Source organism: Marmota marmota, unplaced genomic scaffold (genome assembly GCF_001458135.2).
Source record: "Marmota marmota marmota unplaced genomic scaffold, marMar, whole genome shotgun sequence".
Classification (NCBI taxonomy): domain Eukaryota; kingdom Metazoa; phylum Chordata; class Mammalia; order Rodentia; family Sciuridae; genus Marmota; species Marmota marmota.
The window spans coordinates 20,782,244-20,802,482 of record NW_026000174.1 but is presented as its reverse complement, the minus strand read 5'-3'; the positions used below and the strand labels follow the sequence as shown (position 1 = coordinate 20,802,482).

The following is a 20,239-nucleotide window of genomic DNA, read 5'->3' as shown; positions in this document are numbered from 1 at the left end:
TATATATATATATATATATATATATATATATATATATATATATGCATGTATTTCATGTGCATCTAAACATCAAAGCAAATACCTCTGATGAAAGCAGATTTTCACAAGAAATTAATTTTAACTGATTCAATTTATCATCTAACAGTGGTTACCAAGGATACCAAATAGCCCAAATCACTTGGCTCTAACTTGCTTGTTAAATCAGAAGATATTAACAGAAAACTGAAGAATTACTGTTTTCTAAGTAATTTGGCCAGAAACAGTGTCCCCCTCCCAGTGTTCCCAAGTCCTGAAATCAGTTAAAAACATTTCAGTCTATAATAATCACTAAAAACATACAAAGATTTTTCTAGGATTTGAAATTCGGTGATTAGTATTTTTTAAAAAGACCACTAATGGTTTCACTGTAATTCAAATCTTGATGAAGAACTGAACTGAGAATGGCTACTGATTTGATCTTCTTATCAATCTGAAAGCAGACAATTCTCACAGTGACAGTTAATTGAGCATTCAGGTAATCTTGCTGAGTCTGTCCTAGATCAAGCAGCCCATCACTGGGTATTTATTAATATACAGGGTAACATTTAACATATGAATGTAGAATGTGCCCTTGAGGGCAAAGAATTAAAATAAGAGTATTCAAATAAAAAACAAAGCATACATAATACTAAGCAATATCTAAAATCTATTACTGTACATTTAAAGAGGAACTCAAGAATTGGTATTCTTTCTCCAAAAAGTACAGGCAGTCAAATTTCTTACTAATAAATGTATTTCTGTGTATTTTAAGAACATTAATTCTATCATTGATTACTATTATTCTGTCCCACACCGTGGTTTGTCAATTTTTGTCCATAATATCTTTTGCAAAAGAAGGTGTTTATGTTATTATGTTTGTCAAAATCTGTCAACCTTGTCTTTTATGGTTGTTAGCTTTGGGGTCAGGTAAGGAATGTAAAATAGTACATTTCAGAAAACAGTTTGATAGTTCATCAAAATATTAAACACAGAATTACTAGTGTCCCAGAATTCCTACCTGTAACTATGTAACCACTCTTGTTATGAAAGCACGAAGAACGTGTACCTGAATGTTCTAAGCATAAATATTAAAATAGCACCAAAGTGGAAAAAAGCCAATGTCCAAAGACTAGTAAATGGATAAATAAAGTAGTATTCATATAAGAGAATACTTATCAGTAACAAGGAAAGAACTAATGATACATGCTACAACATGGCTAGACTTCAAAAACATATGGTAAGGGTAGGAACTGGCAACAAAATAGATCATATATTATATGATGTCATTCACATTAAATGTTCAGAAAAGGTCCATTTATAGAGACAGTAGATTAGTGGTCTCCTGGGGAGGGAATTCACAGTGAATGGATGTAAGGGATCTTTCTGGGGTGATGAAAATATTATAAAACTGATTTTTAATGAGGCTTGCACAACTTTGTAAATTCACTAAAAAATAACTGAATTGTATACTTAAAATGGATAAATTGTATGATAATGCTTTGCCTCAACAAAGCAATTTGGGTGTAGTAGTGGGGACTGAACACAGAGTCACTTAACCACTGAGCTACATCCCCAGCCCTTTTTATTTTATTTTTTTAAAATTTTGAGACAGGGTCTCACTTAGTTGCTCAGGCTGGCCTCACACTTGCAATCCTCCTGCCTTAGCCTCCCAAATCGTTGGGATTACAGGAATGTGCCACCACACCCAGAAACAAAGCTATTTTTTTAAAGTGAGGGTATAGTTTAGCTGAGCTGCAGAGAATGTGTGAAATTTCTTACTTATTTTGTATAAATATAATTAAAAGTTACAATAAATATTTATGTTTAAAAAACAACAACTACTAGTGTGATAATAGCCTTCTTACTGCTTTCCCATTCTTGTAGTCTTAAAATAAACTACCAGGTTACAGTACATCATTCTTTTAATATAAAGGTGTATTTATTTTACTATTGCTTAACGTAGAATTTGTTCATTTATTTATGTGCTTAACTGAGATCGACATCAAGATTTTTTTTCAATGTCTTTGTCAAATTTAGTATCTATATGATAATAGAATCAAAGTGCTTTTTCTGTATACTTTCTATGCTATGGAATAATTTTTAAAGTATATGAATTCTTAAACCTTACTAGAGGACAACTTGATAATTGTGTATCAAAATAAGTAATGCACATAAGCCTAGATCTAGAAATTTCACTTCTAGTAAAAATATTAATAGTAATTCTTTCTAGATAGTTAAAGTACTAAAGATCTTTACTCTTGTGTTAACTTAGAACTTTTTTTATTTTTGCAATGAAAGTTTAAAAACAAATTTGCAATGTCTAATACAGTTCCAACAAATAAGTGGGATGATGCATTACTTGGGATTTTGCTAAATCTGACTTGAGGAAATACCTGGGCCTATAGCTTTGTATGGTGGTAGTTCTTTGGTGATCTATCAATTTCCTCTATATATTTTTACACCCACTCTGAGATGTTTTCTCTTTCTGCTCAATTTGTATTCTAGTTTCCAAGCATATATATGGCATTTTAAATATGATTTTAAATCTTTTTTATTATTTACCTGTTATTCATTCCTTTTTTCATTCCTTTTGCTTCATAGTCTTATTTTTTTCTCACAATTTTTTCTTGGTCAGAATAGCCAACTATTTATACATTTGCATTTCAACGCAAAACATTTTGGTTTTGTTTAATAATACCATTTCTTCTTTGGTTTTGCTTTTTTTTATTTTTCACTTCTAATTCATTAATTTTCCTTTGGATTTTACTGATGCTCTGCTCCTCCTTTTTTGGTTTACCTTATTTGTCCATTTTTCAGGCCTTAAATCCAATATTTGGTTTAGTTTTTCTATTGCTCTATTTCCTATAACAAGTTAGAGCTAGCAGTTTGTTTCCTAAATACAGCTTTGGCTGAACTCCCCAGTTTTGATACATGTGCTCTCATTTCCACTGTATTCTCGATGTCTATAATTTAAGCTTCTATTTCTGATTTTTGTTTTTTACTCAAGATTTCTCAAAGAGTTCTATTTTCAGGTGTTTAGGGTTTTGGTGGTGTTGTTTTTTCCTATTATTCTTTCATTGACAATTTTATTGCATCATGGTCAGTAAAAGTAGCTCATATGCTTTTTACTTTTTGGAGTTAATGTTTCCTTTACGTGGTCTGATCATGTACTGATCAATTTTCAAAGATGGTTTCTGAACATTATTTTCTCTTGGTGGGTAGAAAACTCTGTACATAAGTCATACTAACTATATTATTTCTATCCTCTATCTATTTGATGTATCATATTATTAGTGAAGTATGATAGTCTTACAAATCCGATTGTTTTTAACTCATAACATTTTAACAAACTTTTTTTTAAAAAAATATTTTTAGATGTAGATGTACACAATACCTTTATTTATTTTTATGTGGTGTTGAGGATCAAACCCAGTGCTTCACACATGCTAGGCAAGCACTCCACTGAGCTACAACCCCAGCCCTCAAACTTGGTTTTAGATATTGCTTCATTAATTAAGTATAGCCACTGAGCATTCATTGTCTATTGTATTATTTCTGAACATAAATCCCAAGATGACTTATGCTGTATATGATATGTTTATTACAGTAAATGTTAATGTAATTAGCATGAAGTTTTAGAAAATAGCAGATAAAGACAATATAAAATCCACAGATAAATATTCTACCCTTATAACTTTAATATATTTAACAAAAACTACTTCTTGAATACTGAAAGAATTAGATACTGTAGAGTAATTCTGATCCTCTTCTAACAAATTCCCCATGTTCTCAACTGCATTATTAAGGCCACTAAATACTATCCACTTCTTCCCTGAATGAAACCTGACAATTATCCACAGCTCTATGGAATATGAACACAAACCCTAAGACATAGCCATTTACTACAAAGGCACATGCTTCAGAGTTCTTTTTTTTTTTAAGAGTTATTTTCTTTTTTTAAAAAAAATAATATTTTTTAGTTGTAGGTAAATACAATACCTTTATTTTATTTTATTTTTTATTTTTTTATTTGTTTTAATTAGTTCCACATGAGATAGTACAATGACCTCGACATGTCATATATTTGAATCAGATGGGATATAATTTCTCATTTTTCTGAGTGTACAGGTTGCAAAATCACATTGGTCATGCAGTAATGTATATACACACAGTAATAATAATGTCTATTTCATTCTACTATCCTTCCTTTCCCCCCATCCCTTCCCCTCCCCACCCCTCCCATCACTTCTCTCTACCCAATCTAAGGTGACACTATTCTTTTTTTTTTCTCACACCTTCATGCATGTATTTTGTATAACGATGAGGGTCTCCTTCCATCTTCCATGCAACTCCCCTTCTCCCTCTTTTTCCCTCCCACCTCTCTTCCCTATTTAGTGGTAGTCTTCTTCTCATGCTCTTCCTCCCTATCCCATTTTGAGTCACCCCCTTATATCAGAGAAGACATTCGGCATTTGTTTTTTAGGGATTGGCTAACTTCACTTAGCATAATCTGCTCTAATGCCATCCATTTCCCTGCAAATGCCATGATCTTGTTATTTTTTAGTGCTGAGTAATATTCCATTGTGTATAAATGCCACATTTTTTTTTATCCATTCATCCATTGAAGGACATCTAGGTTGGCTCCACAGTTTAGCTATTGTGAATTGTGCTGCTATAAACATTGATATGGCTGTGTCCCTGTAATATGCTGTTTTTAGATCCTTTGAGTATAGAGCAAGAAGAGGAATAGCTGGGTCAAATGGGGGTTCCATTCCCAGCTTTCCAAGGAATCTCCACACTGCTTTCCATATTGGCTGTACCAATTTGCAGTCCCACCAGCAATGTATGTGTGTACCTTTTTCCCTGCATCCCCACCAGCACTTGTTGTTGTCTGACTTCATAATGGCTGCCATTCTTTACTGGAGTGAGATGGTATCTTAGAGTAGTTTTAATTTGCATTTCTTTGATTGCTAGAGATGATGAGCATTTTTTCATGTATTTGTTGATTGATTGTATATTCTCTTCTGAGAAGTGTCTGTTTAGGTCCTTGGCCCATTTGTTGATTGGATTATTTGGGGTTTTTTTTTGTGTTTAGCTTTTTGAATTCTTTATATACCCTAGAGATTAGAGTTCTATATGATGTGTGAAGGGTAAAAATTTGTTCCCAGGATGTAGGCTCCCTATTCACCTCACATATTATTTCTCTTTTGCTGAGAAAAAACTTTTTAGTTTGAATTCACCCCATTTATTGATTCTTGGTTTTAATTCTTGTACTATAGGTGTCTTATTAAGGAAACTGGGGCCTAACCCCACATGATGGAAATTAGTACTAGACCTTAAACTATACTACAGAGCGATAGTAACAAAAGCAGCATGTACTGGCACCAAAACAGGCTGGTAGACCAATGGTACAGAATAGAGGACACAGAGACTAACCCACAAAATTACAACTACCTTATATTAGACAAAGGTGCTAAAAGCATGCAATGGAGAAAGGATAGCATCTTCAACAAATGGTGCTGGGAAAACTGGAAATCCATATGCAACAAAATGAAATTGAATCCCTCTTACCATGCACAAAAGTTAACCCAAGATGGATCAAGGATCTAGGAATCAAACCAGAGACTCTTTGTCTAATAGAAGAAAAATTTGGCCCTATTTTATCTTATTTTTATGTGGTGCTGAGGATCGAACCCAGAACATGTGTGAGGCAAGTGCTCTATCACTGAGCTAAAACCACAGCCCCCAGAGTTCTTGTTTTGTGAGTCTGCCCAGTTTAACTTCCTAACTTCCACACTGAGGCACTAGAAAGACAATTGTGATTGAGTTACTAAAGCATAATACAATATAAAAACTAAAAGATTTAAAAAAATGGAAAAGAGCAGCAACTTTAATCGGTATCAGTCTGCCAAGGGGATCCTCTCAAACTGAACCTGTGGAGATTAGATTTCCCTTCCAGAGAAACCTCCAGTAATCCACACATAAATGGCTTCTACAGCAGCATGGAGTTGGAATCAATGATGTTTCTACCAACTGCATATGGAAGAAAAAAAATGAAACACTTTGGGAGATTTTCTAGTTCTCTTTGTAGACTGTTTCTGAAATAAATTCTGTAACATGATGAATTTTAGCTCCCTCAAAATTAAATATACACAAAATACTTTAAAAGCTTCAGAAGAGAGATGACCTATAAATTCAGGATGTTACAGTTACATTAAATCTAAAGTAGCAGTCATGGTGGAACAGATTAAAGAGCACGCAGCCCTATTTTCTCATTCCTTCTGAAATAATCTAGGAAGCCTTCAGAGGGAGCTCAGCTAGACCAGCAACTAGTATCCATCTTATTCAAAACAATAAAATTTAAAATTAGTAAAAGGCACCTGAATAAAGTGTTAAAAGAGATTCTAATGTGGCCTCCTCATTCATATTTAATTTCTTGCTCTGATTCAGGGACCTTTTTTTTTTTAAAGCAGTAAGCATACTGCAAGATGATTTGCAGTCTACAAGAATAAAGGAACCACGTTCTCTAACATCATGGCCTATGGTCTTTATAGAATTTATCATATGGTTATCCTAAATTAAGAACAAATGATAATCATATTGTTTACTTAGCAATAAAGAAAACTGCAATTTTAGTTAGTGCTAGGATAAGACATTTATATCCTGCAACTATATTTTCTACAGAATCTATTATTAATTGTGCAAAAAAGCAGCTGTACTTACTAATAATTTAAGATTACTCCCATTGTGATTTTTTAAAAGGTATCAGTGATACATAGTTAATACATTTTTGTGTTTGTATTCCTTCACATAATATTATATGAGAGTTTTATACAGATGTTTGAGCATTTACTTTGACAGTGAGGCTATAAAAAGTAATTTCAATCCATGCAGGCCATTAATGTATGTCATTTACAACCCTGACTATACATCAGATTCATATGTATGGATATTTTAGGTGTCACCCTGAAGACTCTGATTTAATCAATCAGGGCAGGACAGCTGTGCCTTTGAAAGTCCACCAATTGATTTTGATGCATTGCCAGAATTGGTAACTGCTCTCCAAAAACCTTTGAGTTATAAACGGCCCTTAGTGTTCAACCATTTCTTATCCTCATTGATTCCCAGTAACTTCTTCCCAGGGGCCCACCAGTCAACTACTCTGGCACCAGGTATCTCTATATCCTCCAACTTAACATGCTCAAAATTAATATCATTATTTTCCCACAAAACATACTTGACTTCCAGTAGTAAATCTAATAAATCATGGGAACATATTCCCAGGAATGTATATCAGACAATTGGGAATCAGAATCCCCCGATTTTGTATCACTGCACAGACTATTTTACCCCTTAAATATCTATCTATTGCCTTAAATATTCCTTCAAGAAGGTGGCACATGCCTATAATTCCTGTGACTCAGGAGGCTGAGGAGAATGATCACAAGTTTGAGGCCAGCCTCAGCAACTTAGCAAAGGCCTTAAACAACTTAGTGAAACCCTATCTCAAAAATAAGAAATAAAAAGGCTCTAGGAGGTAGCTCAGTAGTAAAGTATCCCTGGGTTCAATCTTCAGTACTAAATAAATAATTATTTCTTCAACACCTCTGCCTAGATAAAAACCAACAGTCGACCACCTACTGATGTTTTCTCTAAAATCCCCCACTTTTGAATATCCAATTGCCTGACTATACCACAACTACCTATTCTTGTGTTGTAGACATCTATCACTCCTCAGATCACTTCACCCATTCCCAGAACAATCCATTCATTGGCTTACTGTCACTCTCTCCAAACCACCTTCATCATAATTCTTGGTTAATTCAATATCCATGTAGTGATAACATTTCCAAAAACCTAACACTTTAGCTCTTGAGCTCCTCTCAGTAATTTGTCCTCTAACCCTACGGTGGGGCCTCACACTGTTATCATGCCCAAGAGCTGATCGTGCCCTGGAGCTGGTTGAAACAAGTGCAGCTCCTCCATCATCATGATTTCAGACATCCCATCCTATGGACCCCTCCTCTTCACTTCATTCCCCCAAATCATCCCAGGCCTCTAGGACCTATAATCCAATAATTCTACCACCTCTTAACTATCCCTAATCCTTTTCCATGTCCATTTTTCTTTTCTTATTCCAATCAAATTTCAGTGTCAATCACTCCATCACTCTGTGCTATATACCTTAAACTTTTTTGCTACTCTTTCATTGTTATATATACACAAACCCAATATAAACACAAACTTCTCTCTCTCTCTCTCTCAGGTCTGCAAAAACTCAGCTGAATGTAATGGGCAATAAAACATACCTATGCTGATGGATTTTATTTTAAATGCATGATCACCAACTTCAAGCAGGACCCAAGTATTTCCCAGCAATCATCCTCCAGGTCCTAAACCACTCACTCTCCCACTCTCCTAGACAATCATTTACCATTCTCCTGTCTTTAAACCTCCATCACTTCAGACCCATCCTCACTCTCAGCTGATCATTTTGCTACTTCCTATTTCACTGAGAATGAAAGAGCAATCACAAGACAAATTTCTATGGAATTCTCACAGCACATCTCACACCTGTGCCCAAATATTCTGCCTTGACTCTTTGACAATGAACAAACTATTGAAAAACCCACTCAGCATATCATTCCAGTAGTTCAATCCTCTGCATAATTTTTCCATTCTCTTTAGCATACAAACATGTAGTAATTTTCCTTTTTAAAAAGAAAACTTTAAAAATTATAAAACATTTAAAAGTTATCTTTAGAAAAAATTTTTCTCCTTTCCCTTCATACATCAAAAAAAACGTTTCTGTTCTATTTCTTCAATTTCTGTTCTCTTATTCCTCTTTGAAGAGACCCTTGTCAGACTTTCATCAACTCCACTTGTTCATCACTCCTCCAAAATCACTGAGTTCAAGGTTACCAATGAACCTCCGTGTTGCTGAATGCAATCATCAGTTTTGGTCTTATCTCATTTGACCTATCAGTTGTATTTCATGCAGGAAATCATTTCCTCTTCCCACGAATATTTTCTTCACTTCCAGACCACCACACTCCTGATTTTTTTCTTCCACTTTATTTGCAGAGCCTTCTCAGTTTCCTTGTTGGTTCTCCTTGTCTTCTCGACCTCTAATAGGGTATTTAACTTCTTTTCTATCTTCATTCACCCCTTGGTTAGTGCTGTGGTCCATATGTCTATGTTTCCCCAAAAATTCATATGTTGAAACTTAATTCCAAATATGATAACATGGGGAGGTGAGGTCTTTTGGCAAGTGATTAGAAAATACGGGCACGACCTCCATAAATAAGGTAAGAGTTCTTAGGAAAGAGGCTCAAGAGAGCTTCTTGGCCCTTTTCTACCACGTGAGGAGGCAGAGAGAAGATGCCATATCTGAGGAATGGAGTTTCACTTGACACTAAATCTCTATGCTTAATCTTGGACTTCTTGACCTCTGGAACTATGAAACATAAATGTTTGCTGTTTTAAGCCATGCAGTTTATGGTGATTTTGTTCTAGTGGGCTGGATAGACTGAAAAAGTAAGCTCGTTTAGTTTTTTTTGCTTCAAATTTTGTGCATGTACCTTTGGTACCTATAGCTGCAGTCCAAACTTCTTTCTTGAACTCCTGTGCCCAACCAAAGACATCTCTCTAGCAACCCTTCCCTCTTTGTCCCACATCATGTACTCCATACTACATCATTTCCATCACCTTCCTCAGCTTGGCTTCCAGGTCAATGCTCTTGCTTGGATTTTCTTCTTCATTTCTGGTCCCTCTATAATTCCTTGGTGATTCCTCAACTTCTCTCCAAACCCTCAGTGTTGGAGAGTTCCAGAACTCAGTTCCAGTAACCTTCTCTCCTCTATTCACACTGCCGTCCTAGATGATTTCAGTCAGACTCATTTTAATATCATTCATATGCCAATAACGTTTACATGTATATCTCCTGCCCAGCCATCTTTCCTCAAATTCCAGGCTCATGTTTCCAAGTTTCTAGTCTGTTCCCCTACTTCACTCACTAATGAGCATTTCCAACTTGACACATTCAACACTTAGCTCCAAATCATTCCCCTCAAACATAATTCTCTTACAGTTCTGTTGTCAGGACAAAATCTTGGAGTCATGCTTAATTCTTCTCTTTCACACTCCACATCCATCCAAGAGTAAAACCTGTCAGCTCTACTTTCAAACTTCCCAGAATTGAACAACTTCTCACTACCTCCACTTCTATCACTATGATCCAAACCACCGCCATCTCTCACCTACATTCTTCGGTTCATGACTGCTGTCACTGATTCCACCTTTCTCTCTACAGTCTGTTTTCCACATGCTGATCAGTGATCCATTTAAATTTTTTCTACTGGTTTCCCATCTTATTCTGAGTAAAGTCAGAATTCCTTACACTGGCTTATAGGCTCTACACTCAGAATGCCATCACTTCTCTGACCTCACCTATTACTACCCTACCTCTTGTCATCTTCACTACAAACCCACTGGCCCTGCCTCGGGACATTTCTGCCTATTGTTCCCTTGCCTGGAATGTTCTTCCCCTGATATGTGCATGTGTTGCTCCTGCATCTCCTGATCTTTACTCATAAGCAACTTCTCAGTGATGCTATTTTAATCTCTATGCCTTATTCTCTTCCCATACTTTTTTTCTTAGATCATACCTAACATACTATGCAATTAATTAACTTATGTACATCATTTTTCATTTGCCAACATGTATGTTCCATGTGGGCAAATTTTTTGCTCTTGTTTTGTTTGTACAACATTGCTATATATACCATTACATGTATGTACATACAGATATGCCTGTATGTAGGCCTCTAGGTTTTGTATAAACAGTCACGTGCCACATACTGACATTTTGGTCAGTGATGGATGTCATATACAATGGTGGTCCCCAAAAATTGTAATTGAGCTGAAAAATTCCTATCACCTACTGAATCTTATCTGTCTTAATATCATAGCACAATGTATTACTCACATGTTTGTGGTGATGCTGGTGTACATAAACCTACTATACTGCCAGTCATGTAAGTATAGCACATATAATTATGAACAGTACACAGTACCTGATAATAATAAATACCTTGTTGCTGTTTATGTATGTATTATATCATACTTTTTGCTTATGCCTTTTACTTATACTTTACTTCCCATCTGCCAGGACTTTACCTACATAGGGAGAACATCATCAGCACCAACTGAGGTGTATTTCCCATGAGGAATCAGGAAGACAGGAGAAGCCACAGTCACAGAACTTCCCCTAGCTGAAAATCTCCTGGAGTACTTTGCTGAAAATGGATCTTATGAACTTACAAGGTTTACCATAAACAGTATGACATGTTACACTGGCAGCAGCCTCATACATCTCCAGTTTACCCTGTCTCTTGACTATATCAAGAAGCCATATCAAGTGATTGGCATATACCATTAGGTTTGTGTGAGTATACTATGTGATGTTCTTCCAATGATGAAATTCCTTAACAACCCATTTCTCAGAACATATCACTGTCATTAAATGACTTCACCCAGAACAGAGCTTGGCATATAGCAGATGCTTAATAAACATATAATGAGGAAATTAAAGGCAACCCCAATTATAACCTCTGTAATCAATCTTCCTCCTGTCTCCAAAATGATCTAATTAAGAGGGAAATCTGCTTAACTCAATCTTTAGTTTAAAACCTTTCAGTGGTTCTCCAGTACTACAGCCGATGCAAACTGAAATATCTAGTTAGGTATATTCCATAAATGTGATAAATAAAATGTATATGTGGAGGTAGGTCGGGACACATGTGAAAAGCAGACAGTTGGGACCTACCTAAGAACATTTGATCCAATTCTTTTAAATAATTTTGTCTGTTACTTAGCAATTGACAGAGAAAAAGAAAGAAACATCTCCACAGCACGGATTGGTGGGCACTGAGCAGGTCTGCTGTGCTTACTACCTTCTGGGCCCTATAACATCAGAGAAAACAGACTGTACATAATCACAGACTACACTTTTGCAATGCAACTGAACATATTGGGTTTTTTTTTTTTCATTACTAAATAACCAGGCAAGGAAGCAAGATGTCACTGTTGGCATAGTCAGAAATTATATCCAGAACCCAGATGTTTGAACCAGATGATTAAACTTGCTAAAGGCAGTCTTTACAACTGTAAGCAGGTAATTATGCTTGATATTCAGAGTGACATGATTGGGGATCTAACACAGGTAACCTTCCATTCAGTGATTCCCATCTGCCAGGACTTTACCTACATAGGGAGAACATCATCAGCACCAACTGAGGTGTATTTCCCATGAGGAATCAGGAAGACAGGAGAAGCCACAGTCACAGAACTTCCCCTAGCTGAAAATCTCCTGGAGTACTTTGCTGAAAATGGATCCTTTGGGCTCATCAAAGCAAACTGTACTTTCAAGACTTCTGTGTCAGTGTCCCAGCCTAGTCCTCAGTGGACTTTGACAATGGCATACAAGGACTTTACGATCCATTAGTGTTTATAGGGAAATCTCAGCTCTCAACATTCCCAGCACACACTGCACCTACTATTGCCAAGGATCCATTCTCTCCTGTCTGCCTTTGTAATTTCCTAGAACACCCATCCCACCCACAAGTTCCAGGCAAACTGCTCCACCCCAAGTATAGACTTCTCTAGGAAGCCTTTATAGATGCACTCAAGTCAGCTAATTACTTCTCTTTTCCTGCACTATATCCAGTACATATCTCCTTCCTGACTTGACTTTATTAATTGAAATTATTATTTTATCTCAATTCCATAGGGGTGGTAAGCTTGTCTAATGTATCTCCAAAATACTGAGGCCTGACCTAGTATATGGCACTTAAGAGGCACTCAATGAATGCTTTTTTAATTTAATTTAATTTTAATTAGAAAAGATTGATCAAATCAGTGGGGCTAGCATAAAGGTTACATTAGGGAAGGGTGGAATGGGGAGGAAAAGAAAATATTAAAAAATATAAGTTGTATATTTATCATAGTTCATACAAATAAAGACATTATTTTGCATTGGAAAAGAATGTATCCCTGAAATTTTAAAAGATGATATAGTATAATACACTAATTATAATCAAAAAACATAATTCACTATTCAGAACTCCTAGGAGCTAATTCAACAGAATATTTACATCCTACATAAAGCAAACTGGTAAGAAAACACTTATATTCTCAAAAAATAAATTGGCACATTGTATAGAATAAATAAAAATTACATGAGTTAATATAAGTAGGTTAAAATATTCAAAATATTCAATACTACCATCAATAAAATACAAATTGAAATAACTAGGTAGCTACTAAAAGTGTTCAATTCAAACCTTTTGTTCACATTCTACCACCAACTGTTCTAGACATGTAGCAGGTCTAATCAACATAGATCTTCTAGAAATCGACTTGAGTTCATGGTTGCTAATTTAACATTTAATTTTTTTTCCCAAAACAAAGTAGGAGACTATAGATACATGATTTATATCCAGTGAAATTTTTAGAAAGCTGGAAACATCCCCAAAAGAATTAGTAAGTAAAAAAAGTGTAACTACTCTTTCATACAGTCATAATCATAATAACTGAGCAATGGATTTTCCTCATGGAAAAATTATGTAATCATAGGAATGATGACCAATATTTATTGAGCATTTACCACATGTCAGATAATATGGTAACTATGTGACATGTATTATGAGATAGATACTAGAATGGAGTTGCCAGCCTTAGCAAATAAAAATACAGGATGCCCAGTTCAATTTAAACTTCAGATAAACAACAAACAACTGCTTTGCATACATATGTTCCATGCATTACTATGCACTGTTTACCTGAAATTTAAATTGGACTGGCATCCCATATTTTACCTAGATATTAGTAACCTAGATCCTTGTAACCCATTTTACTGATGAGAAAACAGGATACAGAGGCTAAATAACTTTTCCAGAGCCATGCAGCAATAAATAGTGATAAAATGCTATGTTTGCAAGAAATTTTACCTACATATGATTACGTATAGGTAAAATAGATAAATCCCAATGGACCACAGCTAAAAGGACATGTGGGGCAGATGATATCACTACCAATGATACCTATTTATCAAGCAATTAATAAAACATTTACTCTGGGCATTGTGCTGCAGGACCCATCTACTCCCATTTGACAGATGAATAAAATGGAGAGTGAAATCTTTTGCTTAAGGTCACTAAGCTGGTAATTGCAGGGTCAGAGTCTGACTCCAAAGCCTTGGCTTACTCTGATTTTCTCAGTGATTTTCTTGTTCTCTTTCTTTCTTTCTTTCTTTTTACTTTCAAGTACATTTCTATCACTGTTGATTAAAAAAAAAATTTGTGTGATAAAATGCACACACAAGGATGCATGAATATTTCAAGGAGATCTGCAAAGCACACTCTTCAGGGTTTGCTTTGGTCTACAGACATTCCTAGAGAGCCAACTAAATGAAACACCTGAAAGAAAAAAAATTGTGATGCACAATTCTGGCTACAAGGAAGATCAATGATCCCAGTGAAAACTCCACAACTCACATTGTAATTTCATTCAGAAAGAAGTGCATACTCTACCTTATCCTTAAAAAATGATACTGCTCTCCCATTTAGGCCTCTCACTAAGTAAGCTCTTCCCCTTACTCTATACACATTGGCATGTGAACTTGTTAGTTCCCTCAAGTCACTCTGGTAAGGAGTGAATTATGAATTTTTTCTAAGCAACCATATAGAAAATTTCACATGCACACATGAACACAAAAGTGCCAGTATGCTTTTCCAGTGAAAACAATATTTATGCTCTATACATAATAGGGAATTTTAGCATGAGTTTCCCTCAGCTGTCAGATTAATTTTTTACTTCAGAGTTTTGTCCACATCAAAAAGTGTGTGCCTGAGAGAGGTAGCTGGCCACAGGGCTGCCTGTGATGCCTTTACCACAATTTGCTTTTGTTTTCCCCTCTTGATAATTACCTCATGACTAAACCATTCACTGGCCCATGTAGAGGAATCCCACAGAGATGAAAACACACTTGTTTAAATAAAATATTTATGAAGAAGCCCTAAAATGTCACTGAAGTAAATGCAAATTAGATCTTCACATATTGTGCATCCAATATGCCACTCATTTCTTAAAAGACTTTATTTCCTGATTGCAATTAACATTAATTTTTTTAAAAAATTAATCCCATTGTGCATAATCACACCAAGGTCTATTCATAAAAATCTGGTGTTTTAAGATTTATTTTCTTTTGACTGACTTGAAAAGTTTGAATTAAGACTAACCTTTAATCACGATGGTTATTTTGAAGATTTTTTTTCCTCAGAAACTATATTTAATTATTATTTCACATGTACATTTCCTAATAAGTGATTTCACTATAATTTATCACAAGGTGACATTAACAAAGTTCCAGCATTCTGGCCTTTAATGAACTCTTTGAACAATATTTTTCTCAATATAATTTGAGATTCTTTCCCCCTCCTTCAAATTGGGTTCGATACAATAGAGTCTCAATATATTCTTTTCATGATATTTTTAAAGAGATCTCAAAATAAAAATTTGGCATAATATTGTCACAAGAAAGTTAGGAAAGAGCTAATATGGAATCTAACCATACAAGGGTAATAGTCAAGCTCCCTGGTTTTTGATACCATTTTTTCCTAATTTTGCAAAAAAGAAATGTGATCTGAGCCAAGAAGAGTTAGGTGCTCTCATTCTTTGCCTCATGGTTTTAAAGTTGTCCTCCACTGGGTTGTACATTAGAATCAAATGAAGAACTTAAAAATTATACTGATACCAGGTCCTATCCACAGACAATTCTGATTTAATTGGTCTAAGATACAGCCTGGTCATTATTAAGTTTGTGTTTTTTTCTTTTTATTTGTTTGTTAGAACTCCGTATTTCTAATATGCAGCCAAAGCTGAAAATCATTTGTCTAAAAAAAATTTTTTTTTCCAAATACAGTAACATTTATCTGGAGAGAAGGATCACTAATGATGAGACTTAAGGCTCTGCTTCACAACCAGACCTTGTGAATATTTTATAAACCTTGGGTACATGCTAAAGAGTCTCCAGAATACGAAGATGGAATGAATGGAAAACTAGTACCCTGGACAGAATTTGTGATAAAATACTAAGGTGAATCTCTAGTTACATAAATTTAACCTACAACTGAGGATTAAATTACACAAGTACAGAATAGAGAAAATAGGTTTAGGATGACTGTTAGAAAAAACATTTAGGAAATTTTCATTCACAATAACTTCTAAGTTCTTAGTCTATTCATCCCTCCATATCTGTGGGTTCCATCTCTATGGAGTCAACCAACCATTAAAAATATTAGAAAAAATTGCATCTGTACTGAACATGTACAATTTTTTTCTTGTCATCACTCTTTAAATAATATAGTATAACAGCTATTTACATAGCATTAAGTATTATAAACAATCTAGAGATGATTTAAAGTTTATGGGAGGACATACATAGATTATATGCAAACATAACATCACTTTATATAAGGTAATTGAGCATCCTCAGATTTTGACATCATGAGGGGTCCTGGAACCAGTGTCCTATAGGCACCAAGAGGCAACTATGAATGTTATGTGACTACCTAAGAAGCTACTTTGACTTAGACCAAACTCTATTTTTCAAAAAAGATACATAGCCTCTGGCTACTTTACTTCTCTACACTTCACTTTGTTCATATATACCAATAACTTTTAGTAATGCTTCTGGTATTTTAATGTGCCCACAACTCCCTTGAGGATCCTATAAATATATAGATTCATAGTCAGTAGATCTGGTTTTAGCCTGAGATTCTGCATATCTAACAAGCTCCCAGATGCTGCTGATGCTGCTGGCCCACCCCACAGACCAGAGCTTTGAGAAGCAAAGTCTTAGAAAACTGTTAGGAGGACCAAGAGAAATGACCTACATAAAGTGCTTGTTGGTACCCTACCAGAAAAAAACAAAAATAAAAACAAAAAAAAACAGGAAAATTATAAAAACATGTTTAAAAACTAGAAATTATATGATCTAATCCTATTGTCTTTCCAGATGTGGACTACAGTAGGTCCAGATAGTTTAAGATTGTTCCCTCCTAACAGCCAAAGATGTATAATGGAGAAGAGGGATGAGACTAATTCTGAAAAAAGTATAAACATGATCAATAAGTAGAAGTGTAAGAGAGCTTTTAATTCCTACAAGGGAAATCTTCCAACAATAAATGCAACTCTACAACCAATTGGCCTATTGACAATGAAGTCTCCAGTTACAAACTATAAGCATAAATCAATTGGTGATATTCAGAAAATATTCTGAATATTCAGATCTCAGGTTACAATACAACTAAGCTTGTCTACCTAAAGAGGCATCATGCACACACTTAATACGTACAAAATGTGAAAAACAAAATAGAAAACTTGTCATTTCCCTCCCAACTCCAACCTTCTTTATGAAATCTTCTGCTCAGCAAATGGAGTTACTTAGGTCAAAAACCTTTAGGATCATCCTAATACATCTTTCATCTTTCACATTCCTTCCATCAAAAATACTAGTGGGGCTGGGGATGTAGCACAGTGGTAGAGTGCTTGCTTAGCATGCATGAGGTCCTAGGTTCAATTCCTAGTATCAAAAATTAAAAACAAACAAAAAAATTAGTGGCTGTACCTTCAAGTTGTGTCCACAATCCAGTTACTTCTCACCACCTACATTAGCACTATCCTGATCTATCCTTAACCATCACCTCTTTCTGCATTCCTGAAATAGCTTCCTAACAGTTTTCTCTGTCTTTATCCTTCCTCCACAGCATTTTCTCAGCATAACATTCAGTGTTGCCACTTCTCAACAATATTTAAGGCTTTGTATATATTCAGAATAAACACAAAGTCCTTACAATCATTAACAAGACCTTATAGGATCTGCCCTCTTCAACCCTTGACCACATTTTTTGTCACTCTCCATTTTTTCACTCTTCTCCAATCACCTCTGACGTCACTGCTCTTTGTAGCAGTGATGTTACTGCCTCAGGACCTTTTCACTTATTCTTCTTTCTGCCCCAGGCACACTGGTCTGTGACACCACCCTACCCTACCTCTGAAGAAATGAACAAACATCCTAGATACAGTGACACTCTGCTATCCATAGGGGATTATAACTAGTTTTCTCCTTTTATAACTAATATTTTTAGTGGAGTTTGAAAAACCTAGCTACCACTGTGTGGGTATGAACAGACAATAGGCAAAGAAAGCTGGAAGGTGGCATTCAGATGGATTTCTTTTAAAAAAAAAAATGGAAGTCACCCATCTACAGACAACTCTCTCTGGGGACCCATACACCAAGGCTGCTCTACACAATTGTTCTGCTTCACACCACACAATAGCTTTATTCACATAGTGTTGTGCAGTGTAGCTTCTCCAGCCACTCAGCTTTTAGGGCTCACAGATTAAGGCCACTCTTGGCTTGCACAAACAGCTTCAGCGGGACGGAGATAAATGCATCTGATGTAAGAATTAATGTGAGCAAGGCAAGCAAGGAAGGAAATGGAGGGAGATTTGGCCTGAGCTGAAGTGCCCTGAAGGAAAGGGTGCACTTTTGATGTCATCTTTGGCCTCATTTCCTCTCACCTTGCACTTGAAGTCTCCCTCCCCTGCCTCATGAGCAGGCTACTTTCTGACACAAACTAAAGAGCCAGAGGGGCATGCGGCTACCTCAAAACCATGTGCCCTAGTTTAAGAAAGCAGAGCACTGCTTTCAGGAACTCAAAGAGCAGCAGGGCAGACTCCTATCTACAGCTATTTCTCAGCCAAGGAATCAGATTTCCTCTCTAAAGAGTATTCTTTGTGGCTCTTCCTCGAGGGCTGGCCAGTGTAGGGACTGAGGAGAGCCTAAGAAGATGGAATTCAGTCCCTCGATTCAAAGGAGCAGAGCCGCCAAGTGGCCCAAATGGTTTGGTGTGGTAAACATGCAATTTAGACAAGCCTACCCACCTTCTCTTTTAAAGCCAAAGATGATGGCTTTTGTGGGATAACAAGGAGAGCCCATGACACAGTGTCAGGTAACAAAGCAAAACGTTTTAGCACTAACACTTGCTTTGCGTGAAGCATGTTAAAAAATGATCTTGTAATCTTGCTGTGTAAGAACAGAACATCACACACTTGGGACATCTTTCTGGGACTTGTGTTGGTGAGAGGAGCACTTCATCAGCATCTCTGGTCTATGCAGGGCAAAGCATCCAGCAATGAGCCACACACAAGCTGGATACTAAACCTCCTGGGAAATCCAACTAGGATCACTGAATTCTCCTCTTTGAGGTAACACATTAGTGATCATTTGATAAACTTATTAATGTAACCCACAGGCAGTAGAGAACAATAATCTTTCTTTTTCAAGAGAAAAAAATGCTTTGAGTACAGAAAATTGATATAAACTTTAAACGGCTGGCATTCTCCACCCATATTTTGAATATCCTATCAAGGATATTCTATTTAAGTCAGGCTCAGTGTGAAACTCTTTAGGAGACAAATAATTCTCTAATATATCCTTTGGGCAAATGTATTTTTATATAATGGATTGGCTTAAAATGAGGTATACTGGTACTGAATAATTTGCACAGCAATAGCTCATTGCCAATATTTATTACACACAGGAATATCAAAGGAAAGGCCATTTTCTCATCCCATTTTAAACAATCCAACCACAATATGCTTTTTTTTTTTAATTTGAAAGTTCTTAGGTTAGGAGAATATTCAGGAAAACGATTTCTCCAGGTGAGAAGACTCTCATGCAAACATTTGGAAGGAATGAACTAGTAGTGGATGAGAAGAGTGCGAGACCAGGTGCCCTTGGGGAAATCAAATGGCATCACTAAAACTCCCTCCTCCAACCTTAATTGGTCAAATGCCAAAATAAATGAACTTTCCAAAGTTAGGAGCTTCTCAACTTTCACTAGGGATAACAGCAGGTGCACAAGCCATGACGGGAAAACCCACCCAAGTGTGCTGGGCGGAGGTGCCTTGGGAGTCAGGCGCCCAGGCCCAGGCCACCTCCGCGCCTTGTGACCCGCAGGGAATGGGTTCAGGTCCAGCTGCCCAGAACCAGTAGCTTCCCACCTCCAGATCCCGTCCCGTCCTTTTCAGCCCAGACCAAGGAAAGAAACTAGGTGCTTAGGAGCCAAGGTAAGCAGCTCCCGGTGGGATTCAG

At 36.1% G+C, this 20,239-nt stretch overlaps 1 protein-coding gene across 1 annotated transcript in view; it reads right to left on the bottom strand.

Moving 5' to 3' along the window:
• The window catches only part of Syt9 (synaptotagmin 9), a 176,640-nt gene that overhangs the window by 155,594 nt on the left and 807 nt on the right, over positions 1-20,239 (bottom strand).